The sequence below is a fragment of the Catharus ustulatus genome, chromosome 6, assembly GCF_009819885.2.
Source record: "Catharus ustulatus isolate bCatUst1 chromosome 6, bCatUst1.pri.v2, whole genome shotgun sequence".
NCBI lineage: Eukaryota > Metazoa > Chordata > Aves > Passeriformes > Turdidae > Catharus > Catharus ustulatus.
This window is the reverse complement of record NC_046226.1, coordinates 5,803,939-5,816,185: the sequence shown is the minus strand read 5'-3', so window position 1 is coordinate 5,816,185 and position 12,247 is coordinate 5,803,939. Positions and strand designations below refer to the sequence as shown.

The following is a 12,247-nucleotide window of genomic DNA, read 5'->3' as shown; positions in this document are numbered from 1 at the left end:
CAGAATGTTGCTATAAATCACATGGGGAATTATTTTGCTGAATAATACTTTTTATTCATTTTATGATAGGAGCAGAGTTTAACACTGAATGCTCTCTTTGTTGAGGAGATCGTTAAATAGAATGCAGATATTCAACTTTTTCACCTTAATTTAGAGCTCAAAAAGCAAAAAATGCCCTGGTAAATATACGTTTGTGAAGTATTTGACATTATTGCTATATTTAAAATAAAACAGAAAAACATTAAGAACAGGATACAGTTACACTGACCACAAACACTGTCAAAAATTGGACTAAAAAGGGTCATTTTTCTTCTGATCTCTCACTTTAGTATGTACACAACATTCAGAGCTGTGCTTTGTAAACTGTACTGCTCAATAATTTGCCACGTAAATTAGAAATATCTACAGACAGTCTGTGTGAAGTTCTAACAACTACAGAACTGCTAACACACCTTCTAAGTTAACAAATCACTCTCCATTTAAATACCAAATTGCCTTTTCCCTCCCTGGAAGACAACCTGAAAGCTGGTGGTCTTTTAAACTAAGCTTTGTAGGTGAGATGTTGATCCAGGATTCTTCAGGGGTGAGAGTTGCCCACCATGGATGAGAATACACCTGGGCAAAAGGAAAACAACAATGTGGCCATGGAACAACTTCAGAAATTGCCCACAGCATGAAGTGATCCCCCTTTGAAAACTGCAATAAGAGACTGCAGTTGTCTTCCTGTCACACTCCAGCTAACCAGACTTTCACCAGAATAGCAGTCTAAACCTGCAGGAGAATAGGTCAGGTTTTCAAAACCCTCACTGTCTCTGCAGAAAAAGCATTGTTAACCTGTGGATAGGATGAATGTGCCTGACCTTTAGGATTTTTCCAGAATTTCAATTCTCATTCAAAAAAAATTCAGTTACCTGTTACTTCTCCCCTAAAACCCTTAATGTGTAGTTAAAACTTGAAGAATTTCAAGAGTCTTAGCTATGAACAAAAAGAATCTTAGTTTTACAAGAAGGGATGGACAGACACAGAGAAATGCTGACATAAGAAAGCCATGCCTCCTTCCTACTAAAATATCTTTTAGACCTGTTTTTGAGCCCATATCTATGGAAACATCTTTCACACACCAGTGTCTACCGAAATTATGAGCACATTTGTCATTCTTTGATGAGGTGCTTTGTGCACTACAGTGACTGAGTTGGAATGACACCTTTGGTTAAGCACATAACTCTGTATGCAAATCTGATTAACCTATAGCAATGCAAGTGCCCAAGTTACAGCATGACTTTGTTATGTAAAAACAGATCCAGAACAGACTGCATGCAATGCATGCAATACATAAAACAGATCCTGAACATGGCTTAACTCAGCTTATCTTTGTCTTTAGTCATCTTTCTTAAGAGGACCCCTCATTTTATGATGGGCTCCTCTTAATAATTTGTTTTAGTCTCCTCTTAATAATTTGTTTTATTCTCCAAATAATTTTACTATCTTAATCCAGTCACACATTTCTACAATCACGTCAGAAAACTGCAGCATCATGGCATGAGACAACCAGTCCTCTACTCTGGAAGTCTCAATTTTTGGGATGCTTGAAGGATGCACATATGTACTGAAGGAAACAAATATTCTTCCTCTTCAAGGCAAAGTAAGAGAAAAGGTACTTTAATCATGAAGTTTATTGGTAAACATGCACCACCTTTTTTTTTTCCTTAAAGAAGGACGATTCTGACCAGTACTGTACGGGTGGTGCCTTGTAAAAAGGTCAGAAGTGCAACATTTTCTTCATAAATGGTGACTCTCACACATCATCTGGTGCTACAAATGCAAAGCCATCAGCCAAGCAAGCTCCAATTTTAATCTAATATGATTCTTGGATCACTGACTTCCACTAGTTTTAGGTCCTAACAGAGCTTTCTGCAATCAAAATTTCTGGATTTTGGCTCTGAGGAACAGACAGGGATCTGAACAAAGCTAGATGTGTAAATGGACCCCCATGAACAGAAATGAATATGCAGGGGGTCCATCTCTGCATCTACAAGTGCATTTTAACCATCATTTCTGAAGCACTGATTTTGTGGAGGTCAAACTGAAGGACAGCCTCCCCAGCAAGTGCACAGAAAACTCAAGTTGCAGTTTGCAGACAGAAAAGTAAGAATACTGTACACGGCCTAGAAAAATCAACACAAATAACAAAATCTTGGATAAAACACAAGAGTGCCAAAATTCAAAGGACTGCAGCATTAGAAACAAAACTGAACTAATGAATGGAGCATGCCAAAGAGTCAGTAGCTAAACTCCTTGAAAGTAGATGCAACTGGAGAACAGAGTGGCAAAGAAAAAAGAGGGTAATTAGTATACCAGGCCATGGACAGCCATGGACAACCACAGATACATCACTGGAATGCATGAAATCTCTTTGCCCCTTCATTTGTTCCTCAAATTGTGCTATCCAGGCAGCACAACTGTAATGCTTTCTGCTACACAGGAGAATAAATTTTCACTGTTTTGCTATTTGCTTGTTCATTTGCTGAAGATTCAAATGAAGATAAGCCCTAAATTATTCACAAAGGACAGTTAATGCAATATCACATACCCCTACAGAAATACAAATTTATTTTCCCAAGAATTTGAACAAAGATTTGATCATTTTGTCCAAGAAAACTAACCACCCCCATCTGAAACTTTCACTTGAACAATATGTAAATTAATAATCCTTTTTAAACAATGCCCAAGTTGTATTCATTCCAGGAGGATAAGCTGCTTACATGAACCACACTGAAGTCACAGGCACTTGTTCTAAGCTGAGAAATGCCCCCACACTCCAATTTCCTGGAACAATTCTCTCAGTGACATTACACCCCGTGTGTTGTAATGAGGGCCACAGAGAAAGATTACAACCTTTACTTGAACTACAGGACACAGAGCAAGTCACCAAATTACACAGACTGCTGCTGCCTAGAAAAAGGGGTGTTTGTTCACTTCAGCTCCAGCCTCATCTGCAGCTCTTTTCCCTCTGCCTCAAGCAGGCTGCATGCAGTAGCAGACAGCATGTAATGGTGTAAACGTGGAAACATTTTCAGAAGTTACAGCCTCTTGAATGAAAAACTGACAGTACATACTGGATGCCCCAAATCAATTAATTTTAACAAACAACATGTCAGAGAACATCCCAGGGATCGGAAGAATGACTAAAATAAAACAGAACACGCAGATGAGGAGACATAATTACACCACAGTCATGGGCTGAATGAAGTCATGAAAAAGCTTCTTGCCAATGAAACTATTTAAAAACTATTGGAGGCTATATGACTGAGTTCTGGCACTCAGAGTTTGAAACATCAATAAAACACCAAAAAATTACAGTTGATGTTTCTGAATGTGTACTTTCAGACACAGACACATGGTTAGCTAGGAGACATGAACTGTTTATGAAAAAGAAGGAAAAGAAATAAAAGACAGAAGTGGGGCTATTTCAACAAACACAGACTAACCCACCATCTCCCCACCAGAACATTTGCTTTTTGGGGATGCAGCTCTAGTCTGTGTTATATTTCAGCAAGACAACTGCAAAAGGAAGAATATAAACTACCCGTATGGGTAAGAAAATTTCTAGTAACATGAAGAACTTTTGGTTTAGGACAGATGTAGGAGGTATGGTTTGTGGCAGACAAAAACAAAACAAAACAAGAAACAGAGGAAGTAAGTTAACAACTCTGTGTGTATGAAGGAAATATGAACTGTTCCAAACTTCTCCAACTTACCCTCCCTCTCTCCCAGTAATTAATATGCAACAGTGATGGCTATTACAACTTCACAGCACAGCAGAAAATACCAAATCATTGCACCTCTGATACAAACACCTATGAGCTCTGACCTCTTAATAGCTGGTCCACAGGCACTGCCATTTCACTGAGCCAAGCTGTTTGGAGAGCTGTTTTTTTAAAACATAACTTCTGCTTAAAATCCCTTCTCCTTGCTAGGAGTTGACAGCCTTTCCAAATGCTTCCCTGTACTAAGTAGCAAAATAAAAGTTTTATCCCACGTGGTGTGTATGGCAGGGCAGGTAGGATTTAGGAGAGGATTATTAAAGCCTTCTGGTACACAGAAGGTAACCATTTCTAAGTTAACACCCTTCCTCCAATAACATGTTTCAGCTTCTTCTTAAAACATTATTTTCTGCTCCTACCTACTTTTCCTGCAGACAACTCAACCTGTTCCAAGGTTAAATGAGAAGCCTCTCAGTATGAGTGTATTTTGGCTGAGGTTCAAACTCTCTCCAGCAGACATGTGCAATCTGATTTTTGCAAAAGGAAGCCCTGGACATTGAAATAGATAATTCACCTCTAACAAATTGTTCCTTCAGAAGTTTGAAAGATGGTGATGTAGTTTCAAGATTTCTTTATGGAGGTAATTTTGCAGTCTGGTCATTTTATGGAAGAAACTCAGTTCTTTCCAGAGTCACCAACACCACTGCTGGGAATGAAAAATTACTACACTGATTCTGAGAGGAGATAAAACTTACATCCAGGAATGCCAGTCACTCATCAGGACCCTAACAAGACTGGCACCCTCAGAACATGATTAAGTGAGTATTTCTTGGCCCAGGCAGAATAAGAAGTGTGAAGGCATAAGAGAAAAAACCACAGCAGCATCAAAGAGCAGCCCAATCACTATGAAAAACTATGTAGACAACCAAAATGGCACAAAGAACAACTATGAAAATCAATGAGGTAGCTCTGCATAAATTCATGTGCTGCTGTCTGAACAGCATGAGAATTAAAACACCAAGGTCCTTGCTTGAAAGCATGAATAAGCAGAAAACATGCCCATGCTGGTGCTGAGTTCAGCACCTTTCTGGTTATACTTCATTTTGCAAAGATTTCTTACTTAGAAGTGTTGGAAGATAAACAAAAGGCACCCATTTTAGACAAAAAGCTTAGACAACTGCTTTGGTAATAGTGCAGAAATTCCTGCAGGCTCCAGCCAAAATTCAGAGTCCCATTGAAAGCAGCAGAAAAAAAGAACTAGAAGATCCAAGGAAGCTGCAGTCTGTGTAGACAGAACTTGGGAGAAAGAAAGGCCTTGCTTCAGTTTATGCATCAATGAGATGCAATAAGATTCAAATTTTTTGAAAGAGCAAGGCAAAGAAGTGAATTTAAGGATTCCAACCAAGCTGCTCATGACAGAAGGAATACACAGTGCCATTCCAACAGAACTCCACACAGCAAGTCTCACCACAAAGAAAACATGGGTGAAAAGGAAACAGAAAGAGACAACCCAGATGAATGGAGCTATAGTAAGTCATAAAAGTTGAATTACAATTTTTTTCCAGTATTTGTAATACCACAAGTGCTCTGCCACTGTCATTTCTCATCACAGCAGATCATCTCCCCACTCCTGAACATTGTGGGCCTAACTAAAAATTCTTACTTGAGTACAAGCCACTTGGAGTGAAAGAATCTGAACATATCAAATAATTCAAATAGCTAAACCCCTCCTTTTCTTTAAATTTCCTTTTTTGATCTCTTATTTATAGCTTGAAGCCTCAATATCTTCATTCACTGTCAATTTAACCAATTAAACAATACCTGCCACACAAAAAAAAAGTTAAAGATTCATAGAGGAATATTTTATTTCGAGGAAGGTTCACATAATTCCACTGCCACTTCTGTGTCAAAGGAAAAAAACAAATCTAAACAAACAGAAAGCATTTACCTTTTTAAATCAAGTTCAGCTAAAACTATCCAGAAAAATTAAGACAACTGGGGAGTCCTGGGCCATCCTGCCCTGCCCAAAAGAGTGCAGATATTGGGTAAAGAGCCTCAGAATGGCTTTTGTCCATGTCTGCTCTGGTTGTTCAAATGCAACAGGAGTGAAGTCAAGCTACTGCCAATTTGTTTCTGTCAGTATTTTAGCAAAGTGTTAAAATAAACCAGGAAAAAGATGTTCCATGGAAAAAGGTCCCACTGAGACTTCAAAAACAAAGGGAGGCTTGAATAACAATAATTTAAAAATTGACAAAACAGCAACTGTATTAACTGAACTATTCCTGAAATATGGGAAAAAATTTACACTCTCACAGGCACTCTCAGTTCAGGAAACTGCCATTTTTAAAAGCTGATACTGTTTGTTGCCTGTGGTAATGTGTACAAATTCTTACAGAACCCCACCTTCCCTCTGTTGTATTGTTGCACTGATAATCTCACCACAAGCATCATAAAAATTTAGTTAATACAGTCATGTATATTTTAAGAAAACTGAATACATGGAATCATCCCTCTACCTGCTCTTTAATTTCTCCTCTGTGTTTCTAGCTGCTCATCAATGTCAATGTTCCTTTTAAAAACTAATTTAAAACTTTCTAACTTCAGATCTTCCTAACTTCAACAAGAAGCACCAGTCAACTGTTTATGGTTTATCTTATGAGCAATTTATTTTAACAATACGGCAGAATGAAACCAGTTTATTTTACCAATATGGCAGCAAAGTGAAAATAAAGTTTATACAGCTAGAGCTTGGGAGAAAAATAAAAATAAACTATTTGGAGAAAACACAACCAGTATGCGAGTGCCCAATAATTAGAAGATGATGTTTGCATGAAGGCCCCAAAACTTCCTGTTTAGTCAAGCACTCAATATTATGAAATAATACACAAGCAATTTCCCAGACCCTTCTCTTTACATGAAAACATTTGTGGGGCTCTAATCTCAGCAACATTAACACTGCTCTGGTGAGGATATAGGAAAACCAGCATGCAGGGGAGACTTGAAACCCGATGACTACACACGGGAATAAAATGGCAATAAAATAGGAAATGTTCTGAAGTTACAGCTGTAACCTGGCTTTGCTTGCAAGGAAATGACATCAGAACTATGCCAGAAGCACATTAAGACCTGGAAGTCAAATCCTCAAAGCTTAGGAAAAGCTGGAGTTTGCTCATTTGTACACACACAGAGCTTTTATTTACAAAGCTATTTCGCCCTCACGTCCCCAGCATTCCTGTCTCATTAAAAGAACAAGGACAGAGGATGACTGCTGCAATAAAATAGATTTTTCATCTAAGACTACATAAAACTATAAAAAAGAAACCAATGAAGAAAACAACCCTATTGTTCTTAGCCTTTTATGCAGACAGAAGCTTTCAGGACAGAAGGTTTTTCCCTGAGGGGACACTGATTGCCAAGTTCACTTCTATCACTACCAGCAAAGAGGTGATTTGCCCATGGTAAACCAGGCAGTAAAGGTGCTCCTCTCACTCCAAACCAGAATTCATGACAGCTCTAAACATTCTGGTCACTTCATGAGGACATTGTCGGATTCACCTGTTCCTCAAAAATCAAAGCAGTGCTAATGCCATCATCTCCTAAGCCTACAGGGCCTTGCTCTGCAGTCTCAGAATGGTTTTTTACAGAGAGCAGCAGCAGTTGATTTTTAACAAAGGTCTGTCCAAATACTTACTGTAATTGACTGAGGGAACTAGAAAATTATTTACTGACAGCAACTGATTCTTTCTTCATTAAATTTTCCTACAATTTAATGTTAGCTGCTTAACCGCCCACATTTTTCCACATTCTGCACTCCTTTCCAAAGACTGGGTTTTACTTAACAGTTGGAGAATTCCTTAAACTCATCCCCAAACACAAAGAGCTCAGGCACAGTTTACACAGTTCTCGTGGCTACTGCATTTTAGAGTATTTCTAAGGAGAAAATACCACAGAACTTAATGGACAAATAGCTATGATATATGGTCAGGAAGAATACAGGTTACCATTTGAATTTCAGATGACAAGGAGAGAGTGCAATAAAAATAAATTGCACACACAAGATACAGAAAATCCTTCAAGTTACAGCTGAGACCCAAACATGAGAGCACATTTCGTTCTCTAGGTCACAATCCAGCAAGGCATTTAAGATGAGAGCAACATCACAAATCTGAGTAGCCCCACATAATTCAGCTGCACGTGGCGTATCACCACAAGCACACTGAAGTGCTTTGCTTTATTTAAACTGCAGCTATCAAAATACAAGTCATATTACACTTGAGTTTGTTGGGTTTGTAAATTATTATCTTAGAAGACTTCAGAGACCTTTTTATCTACTAAAATATTCTTAGTTTTGAGAACTAACCTGTTAGCAATGAAGAGGCTAATGTACTTTTTCCTCTCTCTGTAAACTGCATTTCTCTACATTTCAATTTTGAAACATGGTTAGCCAGTTTTGCTTTTTCCTTTGTAGCACACTTAGATGCTCTTTTGATACACATAGATATATACTGCTATAAAGTTTACACTCTAAATGGTAGAAGTGTACTTCATTGCAACTGTGAGTGAAAGAAGTTTTTATTCTGTTGTTTTGGTCACATATAAACACCTTTTGAGAAGAGCTGTTAAAAAAAAATCTGAGCAACTGTTTCATGTATTTATAAACACACTCCCTTCTGTAGACTCCAACAGGCAGCTGAAATATCCATTAGTGAATTGTACTGCTATTTGTGTTTAAACACAAACAAAATAAAAAAGAAAAAAGATAGCAACTTGACAGAAATCTGTAACTCAGTATGTGGTTTAACACAGAGCAGAGTTTAGCAGACAAACACAGAAAGGTAGACCTTGCACCAGTGGTTTAACACCAGTAACACTCAGTGGTTACTGCCTCTACCCAGGAACAAAAATCAGCCTATTCACTCCCATGCTATCACACTTGCTTTCTCCTCCTGCCCTGATTACAATTCCCTTGGTCTACACATTCTTCCCAGTCTTAAGTGATTTACTCTAGAAATATTAAATCTTAATAAATGCTAAATTATTCCTTCACAGAGAGAGCAACATAAAGAAGCTACAAAATGTTATCTCCATTGTGATGAGAACTACATCATGGTTCAAATACATGAATCCTCCTTCAAAAATATTTTTTAGCTCTGGTGAATGGAATGTACATAAAATGCCATAAAATGTACATTTATGCACATTCCCTGGATCTTCTAAATATCTTAAGAAGACTGTCATTTTTTCAGGGATTACATATTGTATACACAGATTTGATACTTTGCATTTGCCATTCATTCAACGAAGAGGATTGTAGTAAAGCATGTGTAAATGTTACAGAAGTTTATTTCTTATCCTAGTATTCTAAACTGAATTTTGGATCATGTGATTAAAACTACAGAGATCATTAAGAGCTCAGCAACCAAGTATTATCCAGAAAGAGATTAATTTCCAAAAGAACAAATGAGACTACAAGTTGTATCATTTAGAAATAAACAGATGATACGTCAATTTTTTTTTTTTAATAAAAAACTGAAAGTCAAGTATGATTTATGAGAAAAGAAGAAAAATTACAAAGGTCCACACGCTATAGTAAGAATAAATGCAGTTTGGCTCAGGTTTAAATATGATAAACCACTATTGTCTTGACTTTAAACATTATTACTATTCAAGTCTTTTAAAAAGTCTCTGGTTTGCAGAGGCAAAAGGAAAACAGTTATTTTACAGTACTTCCCTTTCTAAAACTTGTTTATTTATTAGCACAACCTGCATCATTCCATTACTTAATTGCAATGCCGTTCTGCTTAGCCAATTACGTAAGTATTTTGTACATCAGAATAGACCTGAACACGTAAAAATTAAGCCAACAGCAATGCCAACATTTTAGTAAGAAATGTGCTATTCTTAAATTATTTCTATTTAGGTCATCTTGTAAAAGCAGCTGCTTTATGTTTCCTAGTATCACTAAAAACAAAAAGTGCAATAAGATCTCTTATTGACAGCTGCATTCAAAAACATACGAGTTACATAAGTTTGCAAATTATACTGTGCCAGAGTTAAATATCTAAGCATTTTAACAACAGTTCTCAAAATGCTATCTCAGCAAGAATGACTCAACCCCACTGTATAAGCTGCACTCCAGATAAGAAGCAACCAGCTCGATTTTATAGGGAAAAAAAAAAACAACAAACCAACAACTTTTTAGTATTCTGCTTTAATTCAAATTGCTGTGAGCGAGTTCTGCTTGTTTAGACCTGCAAGCTTCGCCAGTCAATTGGCATTTCCATCTCTCCCTGCTTTCAACAAAAGTATCCCAAGCATACCTATAGACAGTTAAGGAAACACTTGGAAAACAGGAATAGTTTTCTACTGTACCTTCAGGGGAGAGATTTACCTGACAACCACCAAGCAGAGGACTAAACCTGTAAACCAGAACTAGGCCCTGCTATGAGAAAAACACGGCTATGGCAGCAGAGAGTGAGAGGACACTCTCTCCACGTTATCTGAGGATTTTAACAGAGATCTCTGCGAGGAAAACATTAATAACTCTCAAAATGCATCAGCAAGTCTTTTAGCCAGTCTCATGTATAAAAGGGAGACCCAGAAAGGCCTGGGAGTGAAAATTTCAGGAGAAGCTAATGCTGGTGCACCCATCCAAGCTGCTGTCCTTTAACATCTTCCCTTTGAACACTACTGTGATTGGATAGGGAGAGTGCAAAACTTCCCTGGCCCACGTTTCCTCTGATGTTATTCACAGAAGAAACTATGAATAGCAACAGATGCAAAGCTATCAGAGAAGAAATGTGGTTAGAAATTACACAATTCTTGATCATTTGGCAACTCACTCGGGGTCCTGAGTAACAGCAGCCATCCAGCCTTAATTCCACCAGTACATCACAAAACCTGCTTCAGCCTCCTAATCACTGAAACAGCTCAGGAAAGTGCTACAAGGGCTCATATTTGGAAATTAATTTCCTAGAATCACAACTTAGAACTTCTACTTTATAAATTGATTCTGCTTACTCTGATGCTAAATATCACAATCCAAGGAAAACTTATCACCTACCTTCTTTCCAGCTACTGCTCTCGTGATCTAAAAACTACCTTCTGCTTAAAAAAAATAAATTTCCTTTGGATGAAATACCTTAAGGAACTTAAACCTTAAGGTTACCAGAGAGGCCAGCCCAATGCCCAGCACTTTCCCATTTAGCAGAAGCTACTGCTGAAAAAAATTCAGTTCTTCCCAAGTGCTACTGTAAACGTAAACATTAGTTCTGTAACCACAAAATTTTGCCATCCACATGGCAACACTAAGAAACATTTTAATCGTACCAAACAAATACAAAAACAATATCGAACAGATGTCTGCAAAATCAATTCGCCTGAAACTATCAACCTCCAGCCTGTCTTAATGTTGTATCACAGGACGAGAACTCAATCCTAATGTAACAGAAAGGCCAGACGTATGCTCGGAACCTCTGGCATTTCACACGCAAGCCCAATTACCCAGCACATCACCGCACAACTTTCTCACTGAGAACAGCATTTTCTTCCACGGACTTTTACCACGCACGCTGTGACGGATCACAGATCGTCAGCGCAACCTTTGCTCACGACATTGTTTTCAAAGGCACCGAAATCTCTCACAAACTTTAAACGCCCGAAAGGCGTTGGCGAGTGAAAGCCGCCGCTGCATCACAATGTCACTATTTGGGGAGCGCTTGATGCTCCGACCCTCGTCAGGGTGGGGTGCTTTATAAATAGATGCGTGTTGTTTTTTGGGGTTTTTTTTCCCCCCCCTCCCAGTCAGCGCCGTGCCCCGAGCGTTTGGGTGGCGATGGGAGAGGAGGCTGTTTATAGCCTTTATGAAATGAACTCTGGGCGAGGAAAGGAGGGGGCAGGGAGAAAGGGAAAGCTGCTGCTCCTACCTGCGCCAGGCCCAGACCCCGCTGCTCGCCCTCCTCCCGCCGTGCCCGGGGGGCTGCGGGGACACCCCCACCCTCAGCAGGCGCCTGCAATGCAGGGGCTGCGCAGGGGGCTCCGGGCAGCGCCATCCCAGCGGGATCGCTCCCCCCTCCCCATTCCATTTCCCATCCATCTCCCTCCTTTCCCCGCGGCCGCCCGACCCGCTCCCGGCTGTGCCGCCGGGGATGGCGCCGGGCTCCCACGCTCCGCCGCCCCCGGTTGTTTACAGGCCCCGGGCCCCGCAGCGCCCCGGCCCCGCCGCCCCCTCACCCCGCCCCGGCCCCGCACTGCGCAGCGCCACTTACCCCCCCGGCCGCGGCGTCGGCGCCGGCTGTGCGGGCAGGGCCGCGCTCCCGGCGGTGCGCGGGGGAGAAGGGGAAGGAGGGGGGGACGAGGAGGAGGAGGAGGAGAAGGAGGGGGGCACCCGGCTGGCGGCCTCGCCTCAGCTCATTCACAGGGCGGCTCTGTGCCCAGGGGGAGCCCAGCGCTCATCTCGCCCCCGCCGCCGCCGGCCCCCCCCC

The 12,247-nt window shown here is 40.2% G+C and overlaps 1 protein-coding gene across 4 annotated transcripts in view; it reads right to left on the bottom strand.

The window, feature by feature from the left end:
* The window catches only part of PPM1A (protein phosphatase, Mg2+/Mn2+ dependent 1A), a 34,669-nt gene extending 22,422 nt beyond the window's left edge, over positions 1-12,247 (bottom strand). For all 4 annotated transcript variants that reach the window (XM_033061521.2, XM_033061520.2, XM_033061519.2 and 1 more), the window contains exon 1: positions 12,032-12,247. The gene's annotated coding sequence lies outside the window, so the exon portion shown is untranslated. The remainder of the gene's footprint in view (positions 1-12,031) is intronic.